The 13,698-nt window shown below is 37.6% G+C and overlaps 1 non-coding gene across 1 annotated transcript; it reads left to right on the forward strand.

Moving 5' to 3' along the window:
• The first annotated feature begins 2,670 nt into the window (after window positions 1-2,670).
• LOC143869099 (small nucleolar RNA snoR8a) lies at window positions 2,671-2,759 on the forward strand. The gene has a single exon (XR_013244579.1). It is a non-coding gene; the product is annotated as a small nucleolar RNA snoR8a (small nucleolar RNA).
• Window positions 2,760-13,698: the final 10,939 nt, after the last annotated feature.

Consider the following 13,698-nt stretch of genomic DNA (forward strand, 5'->3'; position numbering starts at 1 on the left):
GTAGAACTCACCCCTAAAAGCTAGCTGTTAGAGGGAGGTTGCCCATTCCCTTAGAACCCAGCCCCATCCCCATCACTTTACCGATGTGGGACTATTTGCTTTTGTGTGGAACTCCAACACATGGATACAATGATTTGATCTTGGGTTCGTTGGGGATTCAAGGACAAGGCAAACCCCAAGGAATCTGAGATCAAACACGGAGTTCATCTTTGAACGAAATCAAAAACCAAATCACATCTCTAATTACATCAATCCTGGTTTAGGGTTCTTTAACACATACAAATCATCTTAAGAGCATAGGTCTTACCTTTAATTCGCGTTCTCAAATTCCAAAACTTGATTTTCTTCTCCTCCCACACGGAAATCCTCTGCTTGGGCTGAACAAAACGATTAGGGTTGTTTAGATTCCACAAATGCCACATAAGTAGTATCTATAGGCTTTCTTAAAGAAACCCCAAATCTGAAATTACTCACAACTGGTATAAGATTATGTTATTGACAACAAGAACAACTCATTGAGTCAACCTTAGAGAAATCTCTAAGGAGAACTCATAGGATTCAGAGGCGAACTCTATCTTGTGACTGTATTGTTTACTTATAAGAATATGTTTTTTTTATATTGGCATGGAAGCAGATCCATTAAACTTTGGCAAAGCAATTAGTAACCCAGAGTCTGTTCAATGATTAAAAGCCATGGAGGATGAACTGAAGTCGATGAGCAACATTGATGTCTGAGAGCATGTTGAATTCCATACCAAATGGATATCAAAATTGTTTTTCTAATTAAATAGTGACTTTATATCTTGCAAATTTAGTATTTTTTTTTTTTTTTGAAAAGACGTGAGAAGATATGGTTTGCAAATTGAAGGAGTTAATTTATGGTTTAAAGCATGCATTGAGGTTCTGTATTTGAAATTTGTTTGTGTGACCATTTCATTTGGTTTTGTTGAGAATACTATTGATTGATGTATATACCTCAAAGTTAGTGGAGGGAAATTGATCTTTTTAGTGCTTTATGTATGGTATCCTAATTGAGATATGAGTTTGTTCTAAGAAACCAAACATCTCTTGTTGAAATTTTTTGAGATGAGAGATCTTGCTTAGACATCTTACAATCTTGTAATAAAAATTCACCCACCTTTGATTCTATGTTAGAAGTCTACGAGAACAAATCCGCCTAAGTTACAAGTGTATTTAGGGTTTAGGTTATAAATTTTTGCCATCGTAGCTTTTTATAAAGGGAAATGATATATTCGACCCTTTCCTACGCTCGCCACCGCCTTGTGCGAAACAACCAATTACTCCAAAAGGTTAAGTTGTTAGAGTTCGTGTTGTTTAATCATTTATACTTCAACACTCCCCACACATGTGGCCCCTCTTTTTTGGGTTGGCCTACACGTGGAGTTGTTGTGTTTTAAAGCCAGGACCTGCCGTGAGGCAATAGTGAAACAACAAATCACTCCAAAAGCTTAAGATGTTAGAGTTGGAACTGTAATCATTTATACTTCAACACCCTGTTGTAGAAAAAGTAGTGTTGCAACTTGGGTCAGGTTTTACCCAACCCGCATCAACCCGACTTGAAAAAATCATGGTCCAGGTTTAGGAATCTCAGGTTTTTAAAAAAATAAATTGACTTGACCTAACCCGACCCGAGATTTCTTCTAGTGTAGGATAGGGTTCTTAAAAACCCAACCTGCCTGACCTGAGTTGCAACTCGAATTTTTGTGTCTTTCACTTCCATTAAGACGATCATCTAAATTAACCATTATCAGTTCATGCAACAACAATAATTTCCTGGGTCCTAATGATTCTTAATGCTAATAGATTTAACACCGAATATTAAATATCATCATGTGGGCATTATACATATACAAACACGCTATGAGTGTTGATTTTTTTATAATATTGGGAGGCCTTTTGAAAAAAGATCTGTTTACCAAACTTGTTCCAAATAAATAAGCTCAACTGTTGGTTTGGAATCGATCATGCACTATAAATTCAGCCATTTGAAGTTTTGAACATAAATTAGCATGCATCTAGAATGTAGATAAACCTGACCCAACCCGAGAAACTATCTTGGGTAGGATCAGGTTTAGGAATCTTAGAGCATATTTTTTAAAAGAACCAACCGGACCTGACCCGAGATAGTTTCTCCAATAGCGTAGGGTCCCGAGTTGCAACCCTAATAAAAAGTGGTAACAAATACATGGGGGTGGCCTGGGGAGGAAAAGAGGGTCAATATATCAATTCCCTCTCTATATATAAATACAGTAGAGAGGTTTGCAGCTGCTAGGGCTTCATTTTTCCTGTCTATCTTTTAGGGTTAGGGTTTGCCATCATGGTGTTATTTTTCTCATGCCATCGATTCTTTGAAATGCATTCTTTACTGCTCCAAACAGAAAATCTGAGGCTTTTAAAGCTCTAATCTTCCAAAAATAGATCGAGATTAGAGTTACTCTAGCCTCTAAATTTGTTTTATTTTTCTATTTTCGATTTTGGCTTTGATGAAAGAAATCGTTTATCGATTCTGATTTTTTTTTCCTGGTTAGAGACCAACCAGTTGTATGTCTGATTTTTTTTTTCCCTTAATTGGCGTATATCTGTTTTATGATGACCTTGTTTGTGTGGGTTTGTGCCATTTCACCTCTTTTATGAAATGAATTTTTGATTTTTGGTGCTATGATTATAAAAATTCCTCGTTCTGATTGCTATAGCCATGGCATGACAGACACTAATACACCCATAGAATATGAGCACCACTTCTTTTTTTGAAACTAAGCACTTTTTCTTAGTTATTTTCCACTTGATTTGGGCTCTGTGAGCTTGTATGATCTCTGCCATTTTTGGTGTCTGTTGTGGACTAAAATCACATGTTTGCTAAAGAAAATGAGTAGACCAAATTGGGTTCAGCTTGATTCCAAGGTAAATTTTGGAAACACTGTTTCAAAATAAGAATTGAACAATTCATCCATATATGCAATGGGCAAAAGTTCTTTTGGTTGAATTGTTAGAACTTAAGAACTTAAAATTGTTTCAGCAATGTGGATTGAGCATATGGGGTTTGAGTTTGCAAGGGTTGATGTCCTAAGTGTATAATGAATGTTAGGGCCTTGTTTGTATTTGAAACTTATTTTCATTCTGAATATTCCCAACAACAAGGCTTCAACCTTTGATGAGAGATGAGAGAAACTACAGAAAAAATGCCATTCTGATTGAACATTCTTGTAGACGTAGTTTTAAAATTCTCTTGGGTGCCCTGCTGAGTCTACTAGGATTTTCTGCTGAGTCTACTAGGATTTTCTTAGGCTGCGTTTTGACCCTCATCTGCCTTTTGAAATACTGTTGTAGACAAAGGTCTTGATTTTTCATTACCATGTTGGTTTAACTTGTGGGAGGCTTAGTCAATGATCAAAGAGTTACTCTAGTGTTATTTGGCTTTATCTTAGTTATTTGAGCCCTCATTGGATTTTAAACTGTAGGGAAGGCTGGGAAGCCCAGTGTTGGTCTCAATGAAGATTTGGATTGACCCAAGTGAGATTGGGCATTTGGGTCCACTTAGTCAAGTAAAAATGAGTGTGTACCTGTAAAGAGGTGTAATCTGCTTTCGTGGGATATTGTTAAGGGAGAGTAGCCAAATGGACTTAGGTTGGAAGACATGGAAATCAACCAACAAAAGTTAGATAGTTGTCATCGTAGTAAGAATCAACCCTCTAATATTCAGTCTCTCTATGGATCGGACGGACGGTTAGGATAAACCTATGGAAATTATTTTTGAGCCACAACCTATTTAGGCTTTGGCCCATCTAATGGATGGTTTGGATCATCATATGGTGCAGGCTATGTCGTGCTTCTTAATAAAGTGAGGAGTGCGATCATCAAAATACGGTAGTGGTTCCCTATCTTTACATGTCATTAGTTGATGAGGAAGTTGGTATAGAATTGGCTCTCTTCATGCTTGTGAGCGGTATGACTCTTATAACTGAGTTTACTGGCAATTGCATTGACAATCTGGAAAGAGTTCCAAGGTCTTATTTCCAAAACTATGATACGCGGGAATGCCACGATAAGTTTTCCCAGAGGATCTCGACATCAGAACTGAAAAGGTTGTGGGACTTCTTATCTAGCCATTTGTGTTCTTGTAAACCACTTCCTTGCTACCTCTACACCCACTGCATCCCTCATGAAGCAATCAAACTGAACTTTAATGGTTCTAATATATTGGGAATTTAAGATGAATAAATCTTTGACGCATTAATATCGGAGCCAAGTGTAGGATTCTTCAGGGGAGTTATCTGCCAAGTCTTTCTACCATCGTCTTGTGCCTTGTCCCGCATCTCCTGGAATTGCTAGAATTTGATACATTTCTGTTCCCCAGAGTTGACGTTTTTGGGTGGGCTGCCATTCAAGACCGTATTCAGATTGGGGACTTCTTAAGGGAAAGGAAGATGTTCATTATAGACCATTGTGCCCTTTGCATTGAAGATGGGGTAACTGTGAATTGTCTTTTTATCCATTGTAAGATGGCTAGGGAGGTATGGCACAACGTCTTGGAGATGGAATATCTTGGTTTTTCTCAACCATCTTTTTCAGGCGTTGGAGTGTTGGCAATTTTTCCCTGGGCAAAAGAAAGGTAAGATTTTCTGGTGCATGTTATTCCTAGCGGTAATTTGGGTTATGGAAAGAAAGAAACGCAAGAATCTTTAAGGGTCTTGTGGAAAGTGCCTCCTATTTATCTTCAACAGTGTTGGCGCTCTCAGCGTTTTAGGCTAAATCCCTTCCAAGCTTTAATTTTGTTTCCACTTTTGAGGTGTGGAGGGGTGTAAATGGATATTCGAAAATTCGATTACCGTCCGCATCCGAATCCGTTTAAAGTGAATATTATCCGGATCCGTTTCAAGCGGATATTATCCGAATCCGTTTATGAGATATCCGGCTCTTAGCGGATGCGAATCTGGTAAATGGTATATCCGATCCGTTTAACATCCGAATCCGAGAAGTAAATCCTTTTTATTTATTATTAATAATATCATTAATATTTATTTTTAGTAATAACACACTATCTTTTGTTTCTAAAAGAAATGTGAATTTTCCTCTTAGAAAAAAAAAAGTGTTTTGGGTAGGAAATGAAGTAATTTCTCATTTTAAGGGCATTCTTGGAGTTTGACATGGCTTCTGTATGAAGCAACAAATGTGGGTTGTAGGATGAAAGAGACAAATGGATGATGGTGATTGAAAGAAGATGTCATAGTTTCTAGAGAATTCTATAGCAAAAAGGCCATATTCATTGATGGTAAATGGACGGCTCATATCAAATTTTCAACTTAGAGTTATATAAAAACCCAAAATGCAATTAAAAGAAGGAACTTCTAAGGTTTGCAAGGAGAAGCAAGAGAGAGGAGAAAGGAGGAGGCTGAGACACCATCTTCGGCATTCCTTGGTACCTCTAACCCCACCAAAATCCACCGCCGCCCCTCTCAACCTTCTCACAGCCACCTCCATCACCGCCAGTCACCTCCATCTCTAACCCAATCGCCATCTCCATCCTCATTTCTCTTCATCTTCTACAATCAGCACTCATACTTCCCCTGTTCAAAATAGCCCAAACCCATTCCATCATGTACATAAAAAGAAAAAGAAAAAACCCAAAACCACTACCAACACCATCATCCATCCCCACCACCTCTCTCTCTCTCTCTCTCTCTGCCTTTGTTTTAAAAGGAAGAAGAGGATCTCATATATTTTATGGTTTGAGAGTTAATTTTGTGAAGAAAAGGTAGAGGTTTGGATTTAGGTTTTGGAAAATTTATTCGTGGAGTAAGACGGAGAAATAAAGTGCTGCAATAAAATGTTAAAATTTACCGGATAAACGGATACGGATAATATCCGAATTCGAAAAATATCCGACGGATACGAATTCGGTAATAGATATTAAATATCCATCAAATTCGAATCCGAATCAGAATTCGGATAGTGTATACGGTAATCGAATTCGAATATACCCATATCCGATTCGAATTCGATCTGTTTACACCTCTAGGAATGATTGGAGGGAACTGTGTTTCTATATTGAGAGCAAAATCCCCTTAATTCAAGTTTGGGAGCCTCCGGGGAGGGGTCTCCTCAAATTTAATTTTGATGGCCCTAGTCATGGAAATCTTGGCATGGCCGGTATTGGGGGAGGGGATGAGAAAGGTGTGGTGAGGTGGGCTTTTGCGGGTCCTATTGGATTTGCCGACTCTAACGAGGCGGAAGCTTGGGCGGTCCATCAAGGTGTTAAAATTCTAGTAGGGGAAGACTTCAATCGAGTGGTGGTGGAAGGTGATTCCTTGAGTGTGATTCGATGGTTATCTGGCACTCATATCCATCCTTGGCATTTTGCAGATTTCTTTAATGAGATAAAGGACATCATGAGTAATGCTAGCATCTCCTTCCATCACATTAGAAGAAAACCAACGGAATGGTGGATAATTTAGCTAGGAGAGGGGTACATTTGGAGTCTTTGGAACAATATGATTTTCTTCCTCCTTGACCTTTATGGTGTACTTTTTCTCTGTTTAGCCTTGTGTTCTTTCCTTCTGTATTTTTTCTCTTGTTTGTTTTTTACCATCTCAGTCTTTTTAATGAGTTATTTTACCTCTAAAAAAAATAAAAATAATCTTTCATGCATTATTAGGGACCATGATGAGTTAATTAAGGTGGCCCCCTTTGTTCTAGCCGGCTGAAATACTATCAAAATAGAGCTTATGGACTTAAATCAAGAAATTAAATTGCTTACCCTTTCGTTTGTGGGCCTTCTCATTGTAGAGGGTAACTCGAATGCCATCAAGTCGATACAATCTGAACTCTCCTTCCCTTGGATGGTACTCGATGTAATAGAAGAGTTGTTTGTCCTAATCGATAACTTCTAGAAATCTTTTTTTTTTATGTTGGGGGAAATGCTAATTCAGAGCTTGAGTAGCTAGACCTGGCATAACATGCCTTGGTTGTTATCAATCACTACCTGTTAGTCGATTAGGAGCATAACTCTTTGATCTTTTCCATTTTCTATGTTCTCCTTATTCCTCTCCATGACTAGCTGTTCTCTATCGATGTCTTGTTCTCTTTAGTTAAACTAAATTCATTTGTGCTCATTCAAACAAACAAAAAGTAATCTGATGTCAAAAAAAGGAAAAAAAGAGTAACCATTTAAAAAAAAGTATTCTTACAAACAAGGCAGATGTAAGAGTGATACTCCAGGGCATGAGGATCGTTGATAATAGTTCGCTGGACAGATTGATAGTTGAGGGAGATTCTCTTAACACCATTAGATGAATGGATGGTAGCAGGCCGTATCTGTAGAGATTCACAGATTTTGATTGTTGAGATATGTGACCGTGTGGAAGGTCACCCAATCCGGTTTCAGCACGTCGGTTGTTTGGCTAACAAACCAAGACATAAGAAATTTTCGAATTCCAGAATGAATGAATGGAAAAACTGGTTAAAACGGATCACACCTACCAAGAAAAAGTATTTTGTTTCGGTTCGATCTGTAGTCACATATGAAATAGCTGATGGTATCAATTTAGCAACGCTTTTTCCCCGACCGGACCATACCATATAATTAAAGTTAAAAGAAAAGAATCAATTTGCTCTTAGGAATCATGAAATCCCGTAAATTATTGTTCTGGTGTATTATGGAAATTAGCGAGGCGGAATGTTTAGCTAGGGATGGAGTGAATTGGGCATCCTTGGAGATATTTGATTGCATTCCTATGTGTTTTGCCTTTTCTTTGCCTTCTTTCTTTGTATTTTCCCTCTCTTATTCTCTTGGGGCCTGTTCAGTTGCGTGCAGAAAACGGAAAGGAAAAGGAAATGACATGGCAGAAGAAAACGGAAAGGAAAAGAAACTGCTAAGAAAACAGTAAAAGTGCGCATTCAGTTGCCAGGAAACGGAAAAGAAACAGTAAAGAAACAACAGGAATGTGCATTCAGTTGCCAGGGAAACGGAAAAGAAATATCACAGAATATGTTCTTTACCACATAGGATTCCATTTTAGGTGGAAATGTTAAAAGAAGTGGTGGAAATATCATTTTCTATGAGAAATTATACGGAGTTAATTTGTATTTTTTCAGGTAAAAATATGGGCAAGCAAACATTAATAATTAAGAAATCAAGGTACTTATTAGGAACAAAAAGGCCATGTTTGGAAACGTTGAAAAAAAATTCCATGGAATATTTGTGGGGTTAGTTGTGAGAAGGGCCGGAGAGGGAGAAACTTGAGAAGGTGGGTTGAGGGTAGCATGAAAAGCTGTTAAAATCAGGAAAATAAAGGGCCAATTTTATACATGTATTCTTCTTTCACCAATTTTTAGGGATTTCTTATGCTCTCTTCACTCCTGCCTTATCCTCCGAATATTCCATGGAATACTTCTTCATGGTTGCCAAACATGGTCGAAGTGTAATAACACGCTTAAAACAAATGAAGGATGGAGTGGACCCTAGTATCATATAAAGCATAATGAACATGATCAAGCATAATGAAGGCACTTTGTAGGCTTAGGGCTCCAAATGTGACACATCAAAGGAAATTAAGTACAAATCAGATTTTGTGGGCTTGGAGTAACCACACAAAACATACACAAATCACACACAGTACAAATCATTGACAATACATAGTTATACTAAAAATGAGGACACCAACCACCTGCAAAACAAGTCAGATTTTAAGCCAAGCCATTTCTCTTCCCCAGCACAAAAACTACAAAAACTGACCCCAAACCCCCTTTCATCTTATTCCCCAACCCAGAGAGAGAGAGAGAGAGAGATGGCCAAAAAAATTGAAATTAACAAACCCTAAAGCCCAGAAACCCTAAATCAACAAACCTTAACACCTAAATCAGCAATACTTTTAAATCAAAATCATATATATTGCAAAAAGAATATCAAGAACAACAACAAGAACAAGAAAAAAAGTTAGATTTTTTTTTCAAAAAATACCGAAGAGGGAAGAAGCCAAAAAAAGCAAAAATCCTAGCAGATAGATCCAAGCCAAAAAACCTAGATCTAAGCATAAGAAAATAGAGATCCAAGCCACAAAAAAAATAAAGATCCAAGCCCCAATCCAAGCATAAGATCCTAGGTCCAAGAAGAAATCCAAAAAAACAATGGAAAAGAGGGGAAAAGGAGAAATCAACGAGCCTTACCTGATGAGAGAGGAGCGGTAGGAGTGGATCTCGTAGCCGAGGGGAGGAGTTGATCTCGTAGCGAGGAAGGAGATGACGACAAGGCTCGCGGAGGAAGGAGATGACGACAAGGGTTTCATTGTTTTTCTTTTTAGACGTGAAGCCTTATCTCATAAAGACGTGATTTTGGGACGGGGGGAAAATAAAGACGTGATTTAGGGAAAATAACTCAAATCCGAGTCTTTTTGATGGATTTTGGGATGCGGAAACGGTGTTGACACGTAGGATTTCACGGAATCCACATATGATAAAAAATTTCCATGAGCTTTCCTTATCCCGACAACAAAACGGCCTTTTAAGCGGGTTTCCATGGAAAAGGCACCCATTTTCCGTTTCTTTTTAATACAGATTTTACCATTTCAACAAATAAAGTAATATAAAACCCCACATTCACATAACCTATGAAGATTCCAGTTAAGACTAATAGGTTATTGGAGCATTTGGGTAATGGCCTACTTATAGTATGACCTACTAAGTACTACATATGTTTGATGAAGATTAGGGTGCATTACCAAATTTTAGGGGCACCAGTGGGTCAAATACGGACATTGGTGTTGTCTAGGAATAAATGGGACCAAGCCAGTTAAATTTTTGGTCCGAATCTCTGCAGGCTACCTATTGATACGTCTACCAACTTGGACTGTTATCCCTTCCCACTTTGTTGGTTGGATTTTGCTCAATTGAGTAATGATTTCAGCGAAGTTTGTTCTGAAATACACATGGTGAATTTGTGAATCGTATTGCCTTTCATGGCATATTATCTTACCAAATGTTGAGAAAGGGATAGAGAGAGAGAGTGTGTGTGTGAAAGGAGTTCTCAAAATTACGTTTAGTTTTGACTTTTGAGTCCAATAATCAGTTTTGGACATAATCGGTTCTCAAAATCCCAAACAGACAGAGCCTGAATAATCGGTGCGGCGATCTAGAACTCGGCCAAGATAATATAGAGGATCATAAAGCAGTCAATAAGTAAATTGAAGGGAGTCATGTCATTTTTGTGTGTTGGAAGTAAAGATTTTGAAATTAAATATTTTCTCATTGATGGGAATCTACTGAAGAGATTATTCAAACGATGTGCAAGACTGGTTATCACCACAGGTCTCTTAACAGTAAGATAAATTTTTAATGTTCTTCTCTTATATAGCCATGAAAAAAAAAAATGATCTTCTCTTATATGATTGTCTTGAAATAGATGTTCAACAAATGCATGAGATCGAGATAAGTTCGATGGATGGGGGATGGGGAGTTACTAGAAGCCCCCCAATTTGGGCGTGTAATTCCAAGCTCACGACTGAGGCTCTGTTTGTTTTGAGAATTTGAGAACTGATTGTGAGTCCCAAACTGATTATTGGACTCAAAATTAACTCGCAATCAGTTCAAGCCCAACCATGAAGATCCCTTACTTCCAAAGTTAACTCAGGCCTTATTACTACCTTGGATTTAATGTCTTGGATAAGTCTTAGGTTTTGAATTAATATACAAGCCCCACACGTTTAGGTTGACAGAGTCTATGAATAAGGCATAATTAATGCATAACACCTTCCAATTTCCTAACCGAACTATGAATGCGCCCACACATGTAGACTGGTGAGTACATAGGTCATTTTCATGTCCTAGGGCATTACTCAGGTGGTGAAAACTATTAGTTTAATACTATAATTTCAATGAATTTATTCCATGAATTTGTCTGAATTTTCTCTTCATTTATTCCAGTTGGAGACGAGTTTAGGACAGTCCCTACCTCTTCGAAAAATATCTTGAATGATGAATGAACTTCTATAAAGTTTAACTGCCTCACTATTCTTTCATTGTTTTAGGCAGCCATGTAGCTCCAAAGTTCAGATTGCTATGAATGTTAATTGAAGTGAGAATGGAATTTGAAACATATATTAAATTAGATCATACAAGAACTAGGGGTGCTGCCTTGAGATGTGATGCTTTGGGTATTCCGAGTATTCGGTGTAAGTGACTTTTAAGTGTAAATTTAGGTTTTGAACGAAAGTGGAATGTCCCCTTCTTGTATTTCCTTTTTTTATTAATAAAAATTTAAGGTGCTAGGTTTGGCTGCTGGACTGGAGCACATGCTCGACTAGGAGAAGGAGAATTGAGGGGTATGAATGAAGAGATGGTGGTAGCTCTATTTTGAGTAAAGTTTTCTTTTTCCTTTTTCAGCCACTTCTCACCCTATCCTCACTCAGTCACTCATGCCCTCTTAATTCTCTCCCTTTTTCACCATCATGGTCCCTCCCCATCACTTGATAAATTAATATTTAATGGGAAAAGCTTTCATGGCTGCCTAACATGGCCTTAGGACATGTTGGCTCATCATGAAAAAAAATTCCATGGAACTTTAGTGGGGCCAGTTTAGAGAGAGAGAGAGAGATCCCTGTAAAACAGGGGGAAAACAAATGCGAAGCAGGGATTTCTTTTCACTGTTTTTAGGGATTAGCCAAGCTCTCTCGCTCAAATGCGAAGTGGGGATTTCTTTTCACTGATTTTAGAGATTTGCCAAGCTCTCTCGCTCTCTCCCTCACCAGTCTTCTCAGCTATTCTTTCACGAGAGAGCCGACAAATATTCTATGGAATAATTTTTCACGGTTGCAAAACATACCCTTAGGCCACGTTTGGCTGCGAGGAATTTGTTTTCATGATAAATCGGACATCTTCAAATGTTAAGTCCCTGAAAATAGGCAACCAAATCCCGGAAACGACCGTCTTCATGATGAGAAGTTGCTAAAAATCCAGAAAATGTTGATCCGGTTTTGAGCAGAGTTTTTTGTTTTCAATTTTTATCAACTTCACATCATGGAAATAGGCGTTTCTGGGATCTTGTTTCCTTATTTTCAGGGTCTTCACACTTGAAGATGCCCGATTTATCATGAAAACAAATTCCTGACAGCCAAATGTGTCCTTAGTATTTTTCTATATTTTTCCATTGTTTTTCTAATGAGTAAGAATTTGTGGTCAAAGTATGTATTCTTGGATTTCAGGTGGACCGCATTTAGGTGCAGCGTGTGTATTAGTAGACCGAAATGCATGAGTATAGAAATGTCAAAACACGAAATGGTAGATTAGGCATTTATGAAAAATGAAGGGTATTTTCAGAAGATGATGTGTGAGGAAATTTAAATTTCAAATTTCTTTTGAACCGTTGGGTATTCAAATTTTAAAGTTAGTTTCAATTCACGGAGGTTAGTTTTTAGTTCTAAAGCTCAATTCAAACTAATTATAAGTAGAGATGATGATAATAATTAAAAGGAGAACGTGACATCAAGTGTATTTTCCTTTTTCTGCTGAATCTTTCCTCCAACTCATGAAATCTTCTCCTAACTAAAATTTGAACGTTATCAATTGTTAAAAGTCTGTACTTGTTGGATTTTTTCTGCTTAAAATTTTATTACTCTTCTATTGTATATTAACCCAGTACAAGACTGAGTTAAACATACAATGGAAGTTGGAAAACCTGCTTGGTCTGACTCAAGACTAGCCAGAGTTAACCCCGAGTTAACCCAGTCATGGTAGGGGTGAAACTCGGATCTATTTTTGGGAATTTGGGTTGAGCTTCTACTCTAAAATCGGGTAAGGATGGGCCGGGTTCAGGTCCCGACCAGACCCAAGTCGCACCCCTAGCTGAAATCCTTGGATTCTCTCTTCATTGGCTATCCTGCTTTGGATAAGCTTATGTTGAAATCATCTTGTCCAGTATTCGCCAATTTATTTCTATCCAATATCAAAGGTTGACACAAATAAAGGATAGTAAATCTATCCAAGGATAAAATAAACAACTAGACCAATTTTCAAGCTATGACTCAGTAGTTTTTTTTTTTAATTTTATAAATCTGAAGTATTCAATTACTAAGGTACCCCACTCGTCCAATAGGCCACACCATCAAACAATGCTGAGCGGACCCAAATGGTCCATGATGAATAAATATCCCATCACAAGAAATTCCTGCAAGTCCAGTTAAGATTGATCTCAAAGAAGCAAAACCAAAGGATATCCTCCATTAAATTCAATAACCTATAATTAGCAAGAAATCATTATGATCCAACAAACACTAGATTATTGATTCTCTAAGATGCATTAACCACATATAATGCAAGAAAACTTCCACTTATGACAAATGTGATGACAAGATTACATGTGAAGGTAATGAGATTGGAGACAGTTCAGTAATCTTTTCAAAACATGTAGATTACAGGGTTCACGATGCAAGTAACTAACCTTTTCAAAAGATTTCAGAGTTCTGTGAAGGGAATAATAGAGAGCAGGAACAGAGGGGTTCAACATTCCAACTTTAGAATTTTTCTGTCAGCTACTCTCAAAAATATTTATTCCTTTTTTGAAACCTTTCCCAAACTGAGAAGAATGATCACTAGGAACCCAACACAACAATGCAAGAAATAAAAGGTAGACTATGCAATGGAGATGATATATAAGTGATAAACTGGAGTTTAAATATAAATCCCATAATT

This window comes from Tasmannia lanceolata, unplaced genomic scaffold (genome assembly GCF_043159265.1).
Source record: "Tasmannia lanceolata isolate RefF3 unplaced genomic scaffold, GAP_Taslan_0.1 ptg000938l, whole genome shotgun sequence".
NCBI lineage: Eukaryota > Viridiplantae > Streptophyta > Magnoliopsida > Canellales > Winteraceae > Tasmannia > Tasmannia lanceolata.